We start from the raw sequence: 16,440 nt of genomic DNA on the forward strand, positions 1-16,440 counted from the left end.
CAATGGAAATGCTTTTGTACCTTAGTCTAAGTCTTCCATACACTGGTAGTTCATGAACTACCCGTAACACTTCCTGTCTGTATGCTACCCGCAACACAATCTGGTGCATTTCTGCCTAGTTCTCCTCTGTACTAACCTGCCATGGTCTCTGTTTCCGTCTTAGGATTCTATCTTTCAGATAATAACCCTCAGGAACACGTTCTGACTTCTTTTCTGCGTATGTATCTATACATACATACATATATATCTTTTATTGCCTCATCTTTCTGTTGTAAGTCCATGAGCCTTGCAGGACTAAACACTTCTGTCTGACCCTTTGCCCGTTTAGATTTTTCCTGCACCATTACATCAAACAGGGTGTCTGCTAACTGAACCTCAAATCCTTCGTCTTTGTCGTGCTGTGACTTATGATAGTTACTACACAGTCTGGAAAAATTCCAGGGTATTTTTCTTTTAACTCCTCAATTCCCTGGTCTCCCTTTGGCTTCTCTACAACAAGGGTATCACTCCTACCGTGAATCCTTCTAATTCGTTCCCAACAATAAATTATATTCCTGGAACTGACAGTCTGTCAATCACTCACACCTTTACTTCCATAGTCTTGAGTTGGCACTCCAACCTGATCTTACATAGAGGAATGCTAAATTTCTGTCCACCTGTCCCACAAATTACCACCGTCTTGGGTAACAGGTCAGAAAGTGTGCAAATACGTTCATCTCTTACTATTAGAGACTGATTAGATCTGGTATCTCTCAAAATTATAACTTCTTTTCCTTCTCCCCCTGTTCTTTTTGAGTAAACTTTACCCAAAGAGGTGAAGTCTTTATAGAAATAACTAGCTTCATACCCAGTCCCTGCCCATGCTATGCACTCTCTTGCAGCTCCTCGACTTTTCTTTGGGTTTCCTTTACTACTTTCACTAATGCCATTGGCTTAACCTCTTTTACCACATCTTTTCCCAGAGTGCCTTTCTTTAATGACCAGCACTGTGACTTTACGTGTCCCATTTTACTACAGTGGAAACACCCAAGGCCTTTTACTTCCCTCTCACTCTCTTGAGCTTCTTTTTTAATTCATGATAAATTATTACAAGTGCTCTACTTTTTGTTTTGTACTGTAGGCTTTCCCCTTCTCCAAATTTCCATCCCTCATAGGATGGAATTCTTGCCAGAAGGCAAGTTTTGCCTTAGGCACCAATGCATTGTGTCTGCCATCTCTGCTGCTCTTCTCGCTTCTTGTACTTTCTGTTCATCCATGTAAATTCTTATAATCTGTGGAAGTGGGTTTTTAAACTCCTCCAGCAGAATAATCTCTCTCAGAGCCTCATAGGTCTTATCTATTTTTAAGGCCTTCACCCATCTATCAAAAAAACTATGTTTAATTCTTTCGAACTCAACATAAGCCTGACCTGATTCCTTCTTTGTGTTTCTTAACTGCTGTCTATATGCTTCTTGTACTAATTCTCTCTCCCTTTCTCTTTTTTCTCTCTCTCTTTATCTTTTCTCTCTCCCTTCCTCTTCTAACTTGGGAGGCTGACCTTGACTTCCTGTGTTGGAACTAGCATTTAGACTACTCCCCTAAGATTTGGATACATGGCTACCTGTTTGCTGCACATGCAATGTGTTTGCCATGTAAGTTGCTGGCACGTGGACATCTGCAATTTTAAAAGATTAGATTAGATTAGATTACTTACAGTGTGGAAACAGGCCCTTCGGCCCAACAAGTCCACACCGACCCGCCGAAGCGCAACCCACCCACACATTTACCCCTTGCCTAACACTACGGACAATTTAGCATGGCCAATTCACCTGACCTGCACATCTTTGGACTGTGGGAGGAAACCGGAGCACCCAGAGGAAACCCACGCAGACACGGGGAGAACGTGCAAACTCCACACAGTCGGTCACCTGAGGCGGGAATTGAACCCGGGTCTCTGGCGCTGTGAGGCAGCAGTGCTAACCACTGTGCCACCGTGCCGCTCTCTAGATTGAGGACTGCTCCCAATGCCACCAGCTGCCTGTTTTTGAGACTGCACTAATTGAAATGGCAAGGCAAGGCAGGAATTCAGTGAGCATGCAGGTAGCCGCTAAGTGAATAAGCTCCAGGAGAGCAATGAGCGGCACTGAGCTGGAACTGGGTCCCAACTTCTGTTTTTCACTGCAAGTTGCCTGTGCACCTGCAATACCAGTCTGTGCTTCCAGATCTCATTGGCCAAAGTATCAGAGAGGTACCAAAATGGCAGTGAGGGATTGGCAGATGCTGGATGCCAATGTCTGTGGACAAGGGGTATACTTGGCTGATACCCAGGTAATATGCCCTGGGCTGCAGTTTGGGCATAGGCAACATGGATGTCATTCAGAAAAAGCAGTGAGCTGAATCCAACAGATGATTCTTCTAATTTCCTTGTCACGTTTTCCTGACATCAAGTTTAGTTGTAATTCCATAATATGTATATTAATGAGGCGAGTTGCATTAACAACGTGTTTAACAAGCTTTAATCCTTGTCAAATGGCAATTTGCTGCAACCTAGCAAGAATTCACCATGTCACTTATGGAAAACATGAAAGGTAATGTGAACTGCTCCCAACATCATGATGAGCCTTACCCCAATTGTCACCCAATTCTGCCACATGTCTTACCACATCCACATTGCTCAAGCTCTTATAAGATTCCATATCTGAACAAGTTGATTTAATTTTTTTTAAGCACGCCAGTTGTTATTCATGGTTACAATCAACTCATTCAGCACATAATAACGTCTAAGATACTCTGAACCACAGTAGCACAGCAACAATGATAAAATAATGACTTACTTGCAATGTAGTAAATTCCATGTCATTTGGTTTCTGGGATTGTCCTTTGTACTGTTCAATAAAAGAAAATTCCACATGATAAAGCACAACATTGAATTAATCACAAGACTGAATTCTCAATTAGTTAGATTCTTCCAATAATGAAAAGAACTCACCTGGATTGCAGCTTAATAAATTAACAGCATACGGTCCCATACACATTATGCACATTAATTTGAAGGATGGAAATATGGTGCTGTGAGCCCACAATTTCCCAGCTTGTATGCCTTATAAATGTCTCTCTCTTCCTGGTGTTCAAATGTGGAATTAACTCTTAATAGTTCATTGACCAGTTCAATGATTAGCAGATTTATCAATAACTGTAGCAATTTATTTTGACGTTCAATTTCACTTTTCAGTCATTTACTAACATTAGAACAGACAGCACCTAAATTCAAAATTGAATTTATTCATTTTTAAATGGAACTTAGATTGAAACCATAACCAGGTTCAGGAAGATTTTCTGTTTACATAATGAAATGAATAAAACCATCTCTATTTCAGTGAATATGTAAATGTATGAATATGTTTATATTTATTCTACCCTTTGTCCCTGTGCTTTATACTTTAGGTATATTAGTCGGATTTTGATTGGTACACATATTTTATGTAAATTATATTTGCTGCCACATCACTGTCATCTTTGTAACATTAAATAAATTGCAGGTTTGAAGACATAGTTCGTGCTCATAGAAAACAATTATTATCTATGGTCTGGAAGACTGAGCTTTCTTTTTCAACATTTCTATTTTAACAGTTCCTCATGTCCTTTAGTTTTCTATCCAGTTTATTTTTGACAATGCTGGGTATTGTGGAATAATTTCAGGGCCACTTGCAGCCCTTTCGTACTTCATCCCAAAATGGTAGTTCTTCATATGAGTTGAGGCAGTGATTGTGAGCAGGCTATTTGTTCAGAGGAAGCTTCACAGTGGAGACCTATATTCCCTCGTTTCATGTCTATGCACATATACTTTTTAAAGGTGTAATGATCGGTATTTTTTTCTCTACTTATTATCTAAGGTTAATGAGACCAATTGTAGCAAAGCAGCCATACTTAGATCAAGTAAAGAACCACCAAATTTGGAACCTTAATTTGCATTATCACTCAATGCACAAATGCAAATGCAATGCATTTACTTATTTGGCCACCAGTTTACTCATGTGAAATGGCCAGTTTTGTTAAAATATGGTGAAAAATACATTTAATTATATAGGCTCAAATATTCCAATGGCTAAAAAGTTATTGCAGTAGCATAAGTTAGCTTTATAATCTAAAAGCCCTCAAAGTTGGAAACTTCAGAGTGGTCTGACTCAATTAAGCTTAATAGTTAGCCAGAAGAAAAAGGAATCAAAACCTACCATAATTCTCATGTGACTATTAAACTGTACCTCTGATTCATCATGACCTTCCTTCCCCTTTACACACCTCCCTCCCCCCAGAAAAAACAGGCTGAAATTTGGCTTTTGTTCCCTTTAGTGAAATAATGGACATTCACTATGTAGACCCAGGTGCAGAAAGGTCACTAGAATAGCTTGCAGATGAATAATTCAATAATGTCAAATAAAAATTTAACCACAGTACTCTCTGAAAATGTGTTTACGTGAATGTCTGCTGTAGACTCCATTTGGGGAAGGACTGGCATTGCAAAATAAATACATTGCACATCACAAACAGTGGAAATTACATATAATTAAAATAGCTGATGATAGATAGAGAATTAAATTTAGCAGTGCTTTTTAAACAGCTTTGGACCAGCGCCATCAAAAAGTTGTTAAACCCTTGTGAGGCCTTTTACCTATGGCTAATAATTCTACAGGTATGTAAACAGAGATAAGTGTATGCAAAACTTGTACCCAAAGTTCTCTCTTTCCTCTACTTTAACCACAGAATCAAATTAAAGTGAATACTTGTCCAGGCAAAATCACATGTTAATGTAGTTAACACAGAGGAATATTTTAAAGAATTATAACTTTAACCCAAATGAATAATGTTCATTTGGGAAGATGGGGCTAGGTGGAAGAACTATACTTTAAAGAGAGTGATAAATTCTTATTCTTGTAACATTTTTTGTGTTCAAAAAGTATCAATCTGTGATTTGTAATATTGAGAGCATTTTCAATCCCAAGAGTTGCTAGATGACTGCACTCAATGCTGCCCAGTAATAATGGAGGAGATACTTGAAAGGTTTTCAGTAGGTTACTCAGGACAGTTTGTGTTCACCAAGGAGTTCAAAGAATACAGTTAGTTGGAGGAAGAGAGACAGAGGTAGACTCCATATTCTACCAAGCTGCTATTAGTTGTACTGGGCGTTGAAATATTAAATCTTCTTTGAAGGGGTTTCAATGAAAGGCCAAGTGCAGTTGTACGAATTCAGGGAGAAATTCTAGGAACCAGCGGGCAGCTAACCGTTGGAATCATGACTCAGGGAAGACCTAAGATAGGGTTAGTGCTCAAAAGAAGCCTGTGCACATTTAATATTTTAATACAGAGAGTTGTTGCAAAGCCAAAAGTGGTATTTATTTAACGTAAATTAAGACCATGGAAAAAAAATCTAGGAGCATTTTTAACTTAGTGAAACTAAGGTATATTTGTATGTGAGTACTGGAGAGTAGTTTTGGTGTCCAGAGAAATGTAGACCCAAGATAGGAAGGTGATTGACCAGAATGAGAGCAGCTGTTTATGTAGGACTTTTAAGCTTTGTGAAGTTTAATGAGATTTGATGACCCATTGTGTTATAAATGTCTGGGGAAAATTGCTGAGAGATCTGTGAAGTCTGACTTGATGGCATTTCCTATTTGATCTGTGCTATGGGGTGTTCAATCACATTCTACCATCCATATTTGTAACACAGATTTATCATATTTAGAATCACAGAATCCCTACAGTGAAACAGGCCATTAGGTCAACAAGTCCACACTGACCCTCCGAAGAATAACCATCCAGACCCATTCCCTATTACTCTACATTTCCACTGACTAATGTACCTAATACACCCCTGAACACTGTGGGCAATTTAGCATGGCCAATTCACCTGACCTGCACATCTTTTGATTGTGAGAGGAAACAGGAGCACTCAGAGGAAACCCACGCAGACATGGGGGAGAACGTGCAAACTCCACACAACAGTCGGTCGAGTCTGGATTGGAACCCGGGTCCCTGCCGCTATAAGGCAACAGTGCTAACCACTGAGCCACCGTGCCACCGTGCCACTCTTATCATGTGGTAAATATGTTCCATTAGTGTTCTAATGGTAAATAGTAGTGTTTATTGTTTGCTTAATCTTTTGATTTTATTGTCCTATTTATTCCCCTGGATCTCACATTTTGTCTACTTTTAAAAAGTTGCTGCTCCCTAGCAGATTTAAACATAAATCTAGAGCCTGGTACAAGGTTGTAATAATGGTCAACATTTCAGAGTCCAAACGAAAAGTGAGATGTCACTATAAGCTTTGTCATCAGTCTGATTAAAAGCGAGTTTTGTGTGTGTTTTGAAGATTGTATTTTAAACTAATGAAAAATGAGGGTTGCTTTATTTTTGTGAAGGGTTTAAACAAAACTAGTTCAGTCTTTCTGGAACCACGATTTAAAACCAGTATGTGCTTCCTGGAGTATTAATAGAAGTTTGTTTATACTGTGGGGTTTTCAACTAGAGAGAGAGAACATCAAGCTTAGCAGAGGTTAAGGTGAGCAAGTTTTAAAGAATTTAGTTCAAAAGTTTTTGGCTTCAGTTCAAAAAGGCCTAATTTGGGTATATACCTGTTTACCCTAGGATGGAGATTGTTCAGAACAGTGAAGGAAATAAGTTCTCATTAAAAAAGTGTTTAGTTTATGTAACTTCCAGATGAGTGTTTAGTTAGAAACCTGAATTTGTTATTCAAAGCTGAGACAGTATAAGCTTACAGTAGGGTATGCATTCATAGAAATGACCTAACAGCTCACAGGATAGGAACTAAGAAGAAACAGTTCAGTCACACCTACACAACAGGGGACATATTTCTCTGGATACTGAGTAACTGTAATACAATGGTGTTGGGGAGTGAATGAGATTTTGTTTTGCAGTGTGTTGCAGACTGTTCCATTTAGATAGCTTGGATTGTTTTATTCTTCCTTCTTTTGTATAATAAACTTCTGATGTATTGTTAAAATCAACCAAGTAGTCTTTGTGCATACGTTTGTGAAAGACAACCATGTTAAATTAAAAATAAACAAAATATCATCAGATTTCAGTCTAGGACCTGACTTGTCCAAAAGTAACATCAGTAGGGATCATAATATCAGACATTAAAGAGGCCAATCTATATCATCACAGACTGCTTTAGTGCTTTTTATTTTACCATATTCAAATTAGAAACCTTGCTTAGCTTGCTCAGCCAGAACTGGGAAAAATGGACTTCCAGTCTGCTTCAGAAATTGGTGTGGTCTGAACAACCATTTCTGCACACAGGAAATCCAAAGTTTGTAAATATGTCTTCACGAATAAACTCTTTTCATGAAACTATAAACAATAACATTGGCCTACAATTATGTAGGACTTCCTTTTGTTGATACACTGTATAAAGTGTTCAATTTGTGGATGTTTCCAAAGATCTTCTAAAGTTTTTGTGAGATGGGTGTTTAAGATTCTATAGAACATGTGTATGTCATTGACTATATATTAACAATGTTTCTTCTCTCATTCCTATGGGATCATAGATTTGGATCTGGCTTGAACTTCATTTTGAGATGATCTTTTTTTTCCACTCTCAGATAGTCAATCTTTATTAATTACCAAAAGCAGGAGGCAGGAACATGTGGCATATACCAATGCACAGCCTAAATATTGCACAGAAAATTGCAGTAAGCAGCAGTGCTCATGGTTGGTGCAACCTTAATATTCATATCTTTTAAAGCTCCTTAAAGAGAGATCAAAAGCATGACAGTAGGGAATGTTCCAAGGGCTTTAAGATTCTTCATCCATGCCCATGGGTTGCTGCAAGGAATCAACACTCTAATAATCATGATCCCAACTCAAAAACCAACCAGTGAATGAGGGAGGCTCAGAACCTTGTTTGTCCTGTGTTACTGGTATCTCCTTACCCCTGCTGGAAGGGTCTGTCTCAATATATCCTTCAGCTAATTTTAAAGCCTGTTTTTTCATCTTTACATGCTTCATTACTGATCCACACAAACACCTGGTTCCATGTATCAAGAATCATGATGTCATCAGTGGCTAGATCTTCCTGGGTGTGTTCACCAGGCATCTCTTCAACAATGAAGTGCCCAGTCTTGTTTGAACATGCAAAGAGGCGAGGAGCATGGATGTCCATTTTGTTCTTCAGTCTTCGGGAAGTACAATATTCTGCCTTTCTACCTAAGTTCGACCAGAATTCATCTGGTTCACTGCCCTCCCTTATTTCAGAGGCATCAGTTCCTAGAACATCCAAGAGTTGCTGTGCTCCTCGCTTCTCAGTGTCACTTGCCTCATGGCCAACCCAGATAAAGGATGATTCAGGAGTCTTCAGAACAAAAACATCATTTGAATTCAGGTTGCAGGCAATATTATCAATCTCCAAGGCTCTGGTGAATCCAGAGCTACTGGCTTGGACCTTAAACAAGTGTGTCCCCGCAGGCACAGTCTGGCCACCTTCTCTGGGAGTCCCATCTTTGTAAACAACCAGTGGCTTTCCTCCAAACATATTCATCAAATGGGCTGGTTTCTTCCCCTGTATCACCTGGACCTGAACTGGGCCACCTCCCAGCTCATCATCAAGCTGGATAGTCAAGATGGCAGCAGTTCCCTTTTCTTCCTGGGTTGATATACTTCCCAGCCAGTAATAGATGACGTGGCCCTGTCTTCTCGAGGATGTGTAAGGATACAGGATAATGTAGCAGTCCCCTCCATAGAATTGGCCATGTGTACTGGGGTCTACAAGCACTTCCATTGTCTTCAATGCGCCAGATCATTTTCTCTCCAGAGCCATCATCCACCATTCCATGTTGAGCAGCCATGGAGGAGAGTTGTGCAAATTCACAGCATCAAAAGGCACTTGTTCAATTTTGACAATCCGCCCAGAGATGTAGCAGGTTCCCATTCTCTCAGTCTGATACATGTCAATCCAGTTCTTGAAGAATTACTTGAACAGCAAGGTCTCACCAGTCTCTGGCAGAATCTGAACCTGATTCCATTTTCATAATAAAATCTTCAGCAGCTTTCAGAGCAGCTTTCCATTCTTCTGGATTAGCATTCTTACTTTTCCACACGGAGATGTGCCCATTGGAACCATTGTTTTGCATAAAGCTGTCTTCAGAGTTCAACAAGCGCTGCTTTAATGGGTTTTCTGAAGCCACCACGTTTATTTGAACTTCACCACCAGCAGCATTTGAAACCTTGTAAATTTAGCCAGTTTCCTGTTGGATGCATCTATTTTAATGTCATCATCATGAGTTCCTTCTGGCAGGTCTGGCTTTGTTCCAAGAACTTCAATCAACGTTTCAGGCTCCATTCCTTCTTCCTCTTCACACACAGCCTGGCACGGCCACTTCTTTCATTATCACAGATACCCTTAGCAATGTATGTGACCTTTAGCCTTTCAAATTTATTGGACTTTGAGCCACACCAGTGAAAGATTTCTGTGCCAAGGTCAATGATGAAGCAGTCTCCTTTGTTGAAGCTGTCCCAGGACAGAGGGACCTCCTATGCTCACACCATTCTGCAGTCCTTCAGATGGAGCACATGTTGTACTGTTACATCATTGGGCACCACATGGGAGAAGCCTGATGCCACCCTCCAAGCCTTGTATTTGATGCCAGATTTGAAGCTGTCCAGAAAGACGTTGGACTTACAGCCCTGCACCTCTCTGTACTGAATAGGTTTGCCTTGAAGATAATCATCTAACTGTACAGTGAAGATGGCAGCAGCTCCAGTTTCATCTTTGGAACATGAATCACCCAGCCAGAAATGTAGATCATACTGTAAGGCTCCAGATTGCTGTTCAATGGTGTGCATTACAAGATAAGCATCTCCAGCGAAGAGGTCTCCATAGAGGTTTTTGGGTACAGCCACTAGATCCAAATTCTCCACTCTCCAGATCTCCACACTTTGCCAGCCTTTTCAAACTCAAGATGGTAAACCATTGTGGGATGCTCATGATTTCACTTGATACAGGGAAACAAATGGACCTTGTCTAACACACGATAATCAAGCTGGGTCTCGAGAAGATCTTTCTTTAATTTTGGAGTTTTTTATATTTACAGTAATTAAAGTATTAAATACATGCATTCATAGACTAAAGATTTGATTAATTTATCACAACAGGGTAGCCAAATCATCGAAGAAGGGCACTTTAAATTACTTTTATTAAAACATTTCAGACCAATAAAATGTACAATTTTATCTGTTTCTGGAGTTTGCTATCATGTTCCTAGTCCCGATTCAATTTAAGTCAAAGTTATTCAACAATTTTGACCATCTCACAGTTCTGTTTTGTGACATATATGGTACGAGCAGAGCTAAATTACATCTACACACACGAAAAAAAAATCAGACACTGTAGTTCCATGATTTCACAACCAATGCTCGCAAAGAGCATTGCCAGTGAGGCTAACTCTTTTATTCTAACGTTAAGCTCCTCAGTGAGGAAATTGTAATGGGAAAACTGGGAAAGTTTCCTATAGAGAGGTGATCTATTTCATGACACCATCCTTCTGAGCTTGCATAATCAGGTTCCAAGATCGGTGTTAATGCTGAAAATACTCAGCAGGTCAGGCATCATCTATGCAGAGTTGTAAACTTGCATAGCATGGAAACAGACCTTTCCATCCAATGTGTCCATGCCCACCAAACATCCTAAAATAACGTGGTCCCATTTGCCAACAGTTAGCCCATATTCCTCTAAATCCTTCCTATTCATGGACCCATCCAGATGCCTTTTAAAAGTTGTAATTGTACCAGCCTCCACCTCTGGCAGATTATTCCATACACACACTACCCTCTGCATGAAAACATTGCCCCTTAGGTCCCTTCTATACCTTTCCCTTCTCACTTTAAATCTATGTCTTCTAGTTTTGGATTTCCCTATCCTGGGGAAAAGACCATTGCTATTCATCTGTCCATGCCCCTCATGATTTTATACTTCTAAGTCAGGCCTTAGCATTCAACGCTCCAGTAAAAAAAAATGCCCCAGCCTCTTCCCTGTAGCTCAAACCCATTAATACAACAACATCCTTATAAATCTTTTCTGAGTGCTTTCGTGTTTAACAACATCTCTCCTGTAGCAGGGAGGTCGGAATCGAATACAGTATTCCAAAAGTGGCCTAACCAGACTCTTATATAGTTACAACATGACCTCCAACTCCTATGCTCAATGCAGAAACCAATAAAGGCCAGTTTACCAAATTCTTCCTTTGCTACTCTGTCTACCTGTGACTCCACCTTCACGGAATTATGAATCTGCAACTCAAAGTCTTTTTGGTCAGCAAAATTCCCCAAGACCCTACTATTAGGTGTATAAGTCCTACCATGATTTGTCTTATCAAAATGCAACACCTCACATTTATCTAAATTAAACTCCATTTGACACTCCTGAGCCCATCGGCCCATCTAATCAAAGTCCAATTGTACTCTGCGCTAACCTACTTTACTGTCCGCTATACCATCAATTTTAGTATTTTCTGCAAACTTACTTACCATTCCTCCTATATTCACATCCAAATCATTTATATAAATGATGAAAAACAGCGGATCCTGCACTGAACCTTGCAGCACACCACTAGTCACAGGCCTCCAGTCTGAAAAACAACCCTCCTCCACCATTACCCTCTGTCTCCTACCTTCAAGCCAATTTTGTATCCAATTGGCCATCTCTCCCTATATCCCATGTCATCTAACCTTGCTAACCAGTCTACCATGCAGAACCTCATTGAACACCTTGCTGAAGTCCATAAGGACAATGTCCACTACAGTGCCTTCATCAAGCTGGTCACTTCTTCAAAAAGCTCAATCAGGTTAGTAAGACACAATTTCCCACTCAGGAGAAAGTGAGGACTGCAGATGCTGGAGATCAGAGCTGAAAATTGTGTTGCTGGAAGAGCACAGCATCAAAGGAGCAGGAGAATTGACATTTCGGGCATGAGCCCTTCTTCAGGAATCCCCGAAACATTGATTCTCCTGCTCCTTTGATGCTACCTGACCTGCTGTGCTTTTCCAGCAACACATTTTTCAGCTACAATTTCCACTGACAAAGCCATGTTGACTATCCCTTATTAGTCCTTGCCTTTCCAAATACATGAAATTCCTGAGCATCAGAATTCCCTTCAATAACTATTAGTGTGAAGGACAAGGCTGGTAGGTGTGGGGAATGCTGGAAGACTGAGAAATTGAGGCTCTGGTCAAGAAAAAGAAGAAGAATATGGCGGGTATACACAGCTGGATTGTGTGAATTATGTGAGGAATACAAGGAGTATACTCAAGAGGGAAATTAAGAGGGCAAAAAGAATTCAAAGATATTCTACAAATACATTAAGGGCAAAAGAGTAATTAGGGAGAGAATAAGATCCCTTAAAGATCAACAAAGCTGTGTGTGGAACCAGAAGAGATGGGTAAGATACTAAACAAGTAATTCATGTTAGTATTTACTGTGGAGAAGGATATGGAAGCTGGAGTACCTGAAGAGATAAACAGTGATATCTTGAAAAGTGTCCATATTACAGAGATGATGGTGCTGAATGTCTTAAAATGCATAAGGATGGATAAATCCCTGGCACCTAATTGGTGTACCAGGGAACTTTGTGGGAGGCTAGGGAAGTGATTGCTGAAATATTTGTATCATTGATAGCCATAAAAGAGAAAGCTGGAGGATGGCTCATGTGGTGCCATTATTATTGTTAAGGAAAAGCCAGGGAACTATGGACCGGTGAACCAGAGTTCAAAGTTTGATGTCGAAGATCACACTTTGTATAATGAGATGTTTTATCCTCCACAGGTGATGCTTACCCAGCTGAGTATTTCCAACATTTTGTTTTTATTTCTGACTTTAATCAGCATCAGTATTTTACTTTCATGTCCAAAGCTCCATTCCATGCCTAAATATTTCCCAAGTAGCTAATGAAGTGGGAGAAATTAAATAATAAGAAAATTACTAGCGAAATTTGTAACTACCAAGCAAAATTATAAAGATCCAAATCGGTCTTTTCAAATGAACGGTTCAGTCTATTTGTATACAGTGTGTGTTCCATATATTTCTTAGGGCTAAAGGGATTGAAGGGTATGGGAAAAAAACAGAAACAAGGCACTGAGATGGATGATCAGCCATGATCACAGAGAATGGTGGATCAGATTCGAAGGTCAAACCGCCTACTCTTGTCCTATTTTCTATGTTTCTATGTTTATTCTGGGAAAGAATGCACATTTTTGCATTTTTATGTATAAGATATTAGTAAATCACTATATTGATATCAATAATACTGCTGCTATTTGGCACTGTTGACCTTCAAAAAGATTAATTTTCTACAAAGGTGCATTAAAATATTAAACATAATAATTCACACAATCATAATATACACAAAGCAGTTTAATCAGATGCTTGTATAAAGTAGGAGATATACAAGTGCATGTAAATACCTTTAAGCTAAATATCATACTAAGAGTAAATCAATTCGAATTACATTTGACCCTTATGAATTTACAATTACTTGTTTATGGCAGAGGCAGAGTTTATAATCTCTAATTAGGAAGCAGACATTCATATATTGAAAGTTGTGAACATCACCTAACAATGTACTATTTTATCACCAGAATTTCAACATCTACAATTTTGTTTTGATTTTCAAAACTAAATAAAGAAAATGTCATGAAGAAAAAAAAATCCAAACATTTATCAGTAATCAATTTGGATTTTGTTATGTACAATAAAAAAATAAATTATTCACAGTTCTTATATATTTTTCAATTAAATGTCTACAATTTTCTAGTAGGTTCCAAAATCATTGCAGTGCACTCTCATGCTGGATGCTGTATTATTGGCACCTTTAATTTGGTAAAGTCTTCATTTACTTTGGTTTTGTTTTAAGATTAAGCTTCACGATTCAGTGCTCCACAGGAACATGTAAGGCATGGTCTCCAGGTCAGTGCAAAGTATTAGAGATGTTGAGGAGTAGTTCAGTTATTTTATGCCATTCAAAATATCCTGGGAAATGTTCTAAAATATGTACTTAATAATAATGGCTTTAACTTTTAATCCTTTGGCAATTTTCGCTGCACGAAATATTTCTTGCAAGTTTTATTACTTTCTGCTCCTCTTCTTCTCCACCATCCACATATGGACAATGTGGTCTGGTTCAGCTCACTTGTGAAGACCCATCTATAAATCTTCCTAAAACTTTTATCATCTTGTTATTTTTCTTAATATCTATAAGAGTATGTTTTCTGCTTTATACCACCCATCAATATTAGGAAATGCTAATGTGAATCCATAACCCATAGTCTGGTCCTCACAAACCCTGTCCAACAGAATCAAGCAGCTGGTCAACACTAGATAGTGGTCTCCATTTTTTCAGAATATAAGGCATCCAAAGGAGTTAGGTATACTTAAAGGGTAATAAGGTGGCTTTGGGAAGTAAACGACAATGAAGAAACTCTTCATTTTAAACTGAAGGCTTGGAGACAACCTGAGAATTGATTGCTTTTAATTAAGGTAGAGATAGGTAGTCTTTTGCACACGTACAAAGGTCAATTGAAGGTGCTCATACTGAATGTTTTAGAAAATATTAAAATAACTGCCAATATCTTAATCCAGTAATTACGTCAATTCCTGTTTCAAGTACATGGTGAAAGTGAAAAGTCTTCATTTTAATTGTGCAGATCAGTACATTCCAAGAATCTTTTAATATTTCTTAGTCCTACTCCAACAATCCTCGAACTCTTCTCACCCCAATATCACAACGTAATTCAACAGAGGGAGGAATTTACTGGGAAGGATTAGGTAAAAGGACAGTCTGCTCAGCAGTAAATTTCTGCAAGTCAGATTAACTGGCAGCTTTCATATCAAAGACAGAATTGAGAGTTAGAATTCTCCAGCAGGACTTTAACATTGGGAATTGAGGGAATACTAAACTGCAGAGAACCATCAGTCAGCTGTGCTGCTAAACCTATTGAATTATAGAAAAGCTATAATGGGTAGGCTGTAAATTTGAAAATCTAAGTTACGAATGTGTCACATGAGAAACAGCAACTTTAAATTCAATTTGACTAAGAAAATAATGCAGTCAAAATTTCCATTTCTGTGCTTGCCTGCATAAAACTATCTTTTTTAATGCACAGGAAATAAAGTACCAAAATGGAAAGTTCTGGCCTCCAAATTTTGGTACGCATGCAATGCCTCGACCTTTTGGGGTCTGACCTCACTGCCAATGCATCAGTTTGTTAACTCACCTAGTTATATTCGTGACAGGACTACTAATTCTTTTAGCATTCAAAGTCTGTTAGGTTGACATGCAGTATCAGTTTAATTGTTATGCAAATGGCTCATATCCAAAATGGACAAGAATTAAACAACCTAAAACAATGATCACCTAAGAGTTTTAAAACAAATGTTTCTTTGATGATCTAGCTAGAAGAGATAGAATATTTTTGACTAAAATGAAATAGACATTACTAACAGTAAAAATAGCCTAGGGAATTTAAAAAATCATGAAATTGTGTAAAAATATTCCCAAACATTTTAGGCCATTGTTGAAAACGTAATTGGGAAATTAATACATATTATTACTAATTGATGATATTTGAAGATTACATTCTCCTTCAGAAAATGGGCAGTAACATCATGTTGGAGAGGTACATTGTGCATTCATTTTCTAGAAAAAAATGGTGCATTGCAATTATTGGCTTCTGATGAGCAAAAAAAACACACCTACTTGTAGTTAGATCAAAACCTTTCCACATGCCAATATCTCTCTTTACTGCCAAAAGAATGCAGATATAGGGAAGACATGAAAGGATACATTACAGAGGAGGAAGAGTGGTGGGAGAGGTGGTTCTGATTGTAAATTAAGGCAAGCTTTCATCAGATTTGATGTCAACTCCCACAGCAAAACAGCATTCTGATGGAAGATTCAACTGTATATCACTGTTTCACTGATTACCCAAAAAATGAAACAAGTTAACATATCTGTATGGTGCTCATCTATTTGATATTTGGCAAATTTAAAATAAACAAGATAAATCCTGAATTAGAACAGTAGATAGAAGAGCAATATACTGAAAGGTTCAAAGCAATATTGCCAGCGATTTCTAAGCTGAACTCTGAAATCAAATCAGTGCTGTTAGGTTAGATTTATAATTATTTTTGTCTGCTGAAATGTTTGTAATTCATACAGAGCTAAAAGTAACTAAGTTAAAAATATAAATACTGAAAATAAGCAGCATCGCTAAAGGAAAATAGTGGATTGAAGAACACCATACAATTTATGTTGTAGTGGTTCTGTTCGCCGAGCTGGAAGTTTTAGTTGCAAACGTTTCGTCCCCTGGCTAGGAGACATCATCAGTGCTGTGGAGCCTCCTGCGAAGGAGGAGGAGGAGGCTCCACAGCACTGATGATGTCTCCTAGCCAGGGGA

At 38.6% G+C, this 16,440-nt stretch overlaps 1 pseudogene; it reads right to left on the bottom strand.

The window, feature by feature from the left end:
• Positions 1–7,839: 7,839 nt before the first annotated feature.
• On the bottom strand, positions 7,840–9,965 carry LOC132820262 (gelsolin-like; annotated as a pseudogene).
• Positions 9,966–16,440: the final 6,475 nt, after the last annotated feature.

This window comes from Hemiscyllium ocellatum, chromosome 11 (genome assembly GCF_020745735.1).
Source record: "Hemiscyllium ocellatum isolate sHemOce1 chromosome 11, sHemOce1.pat.X.cur, whole genome shotgun sequence".
NCBI lineage: Eukaryota > Metazoa > Chordata > Chondrichthyes > Orectolobiformes > Hemiscylliidae > Hemiscyllium > Hemiscyllium ocellatum.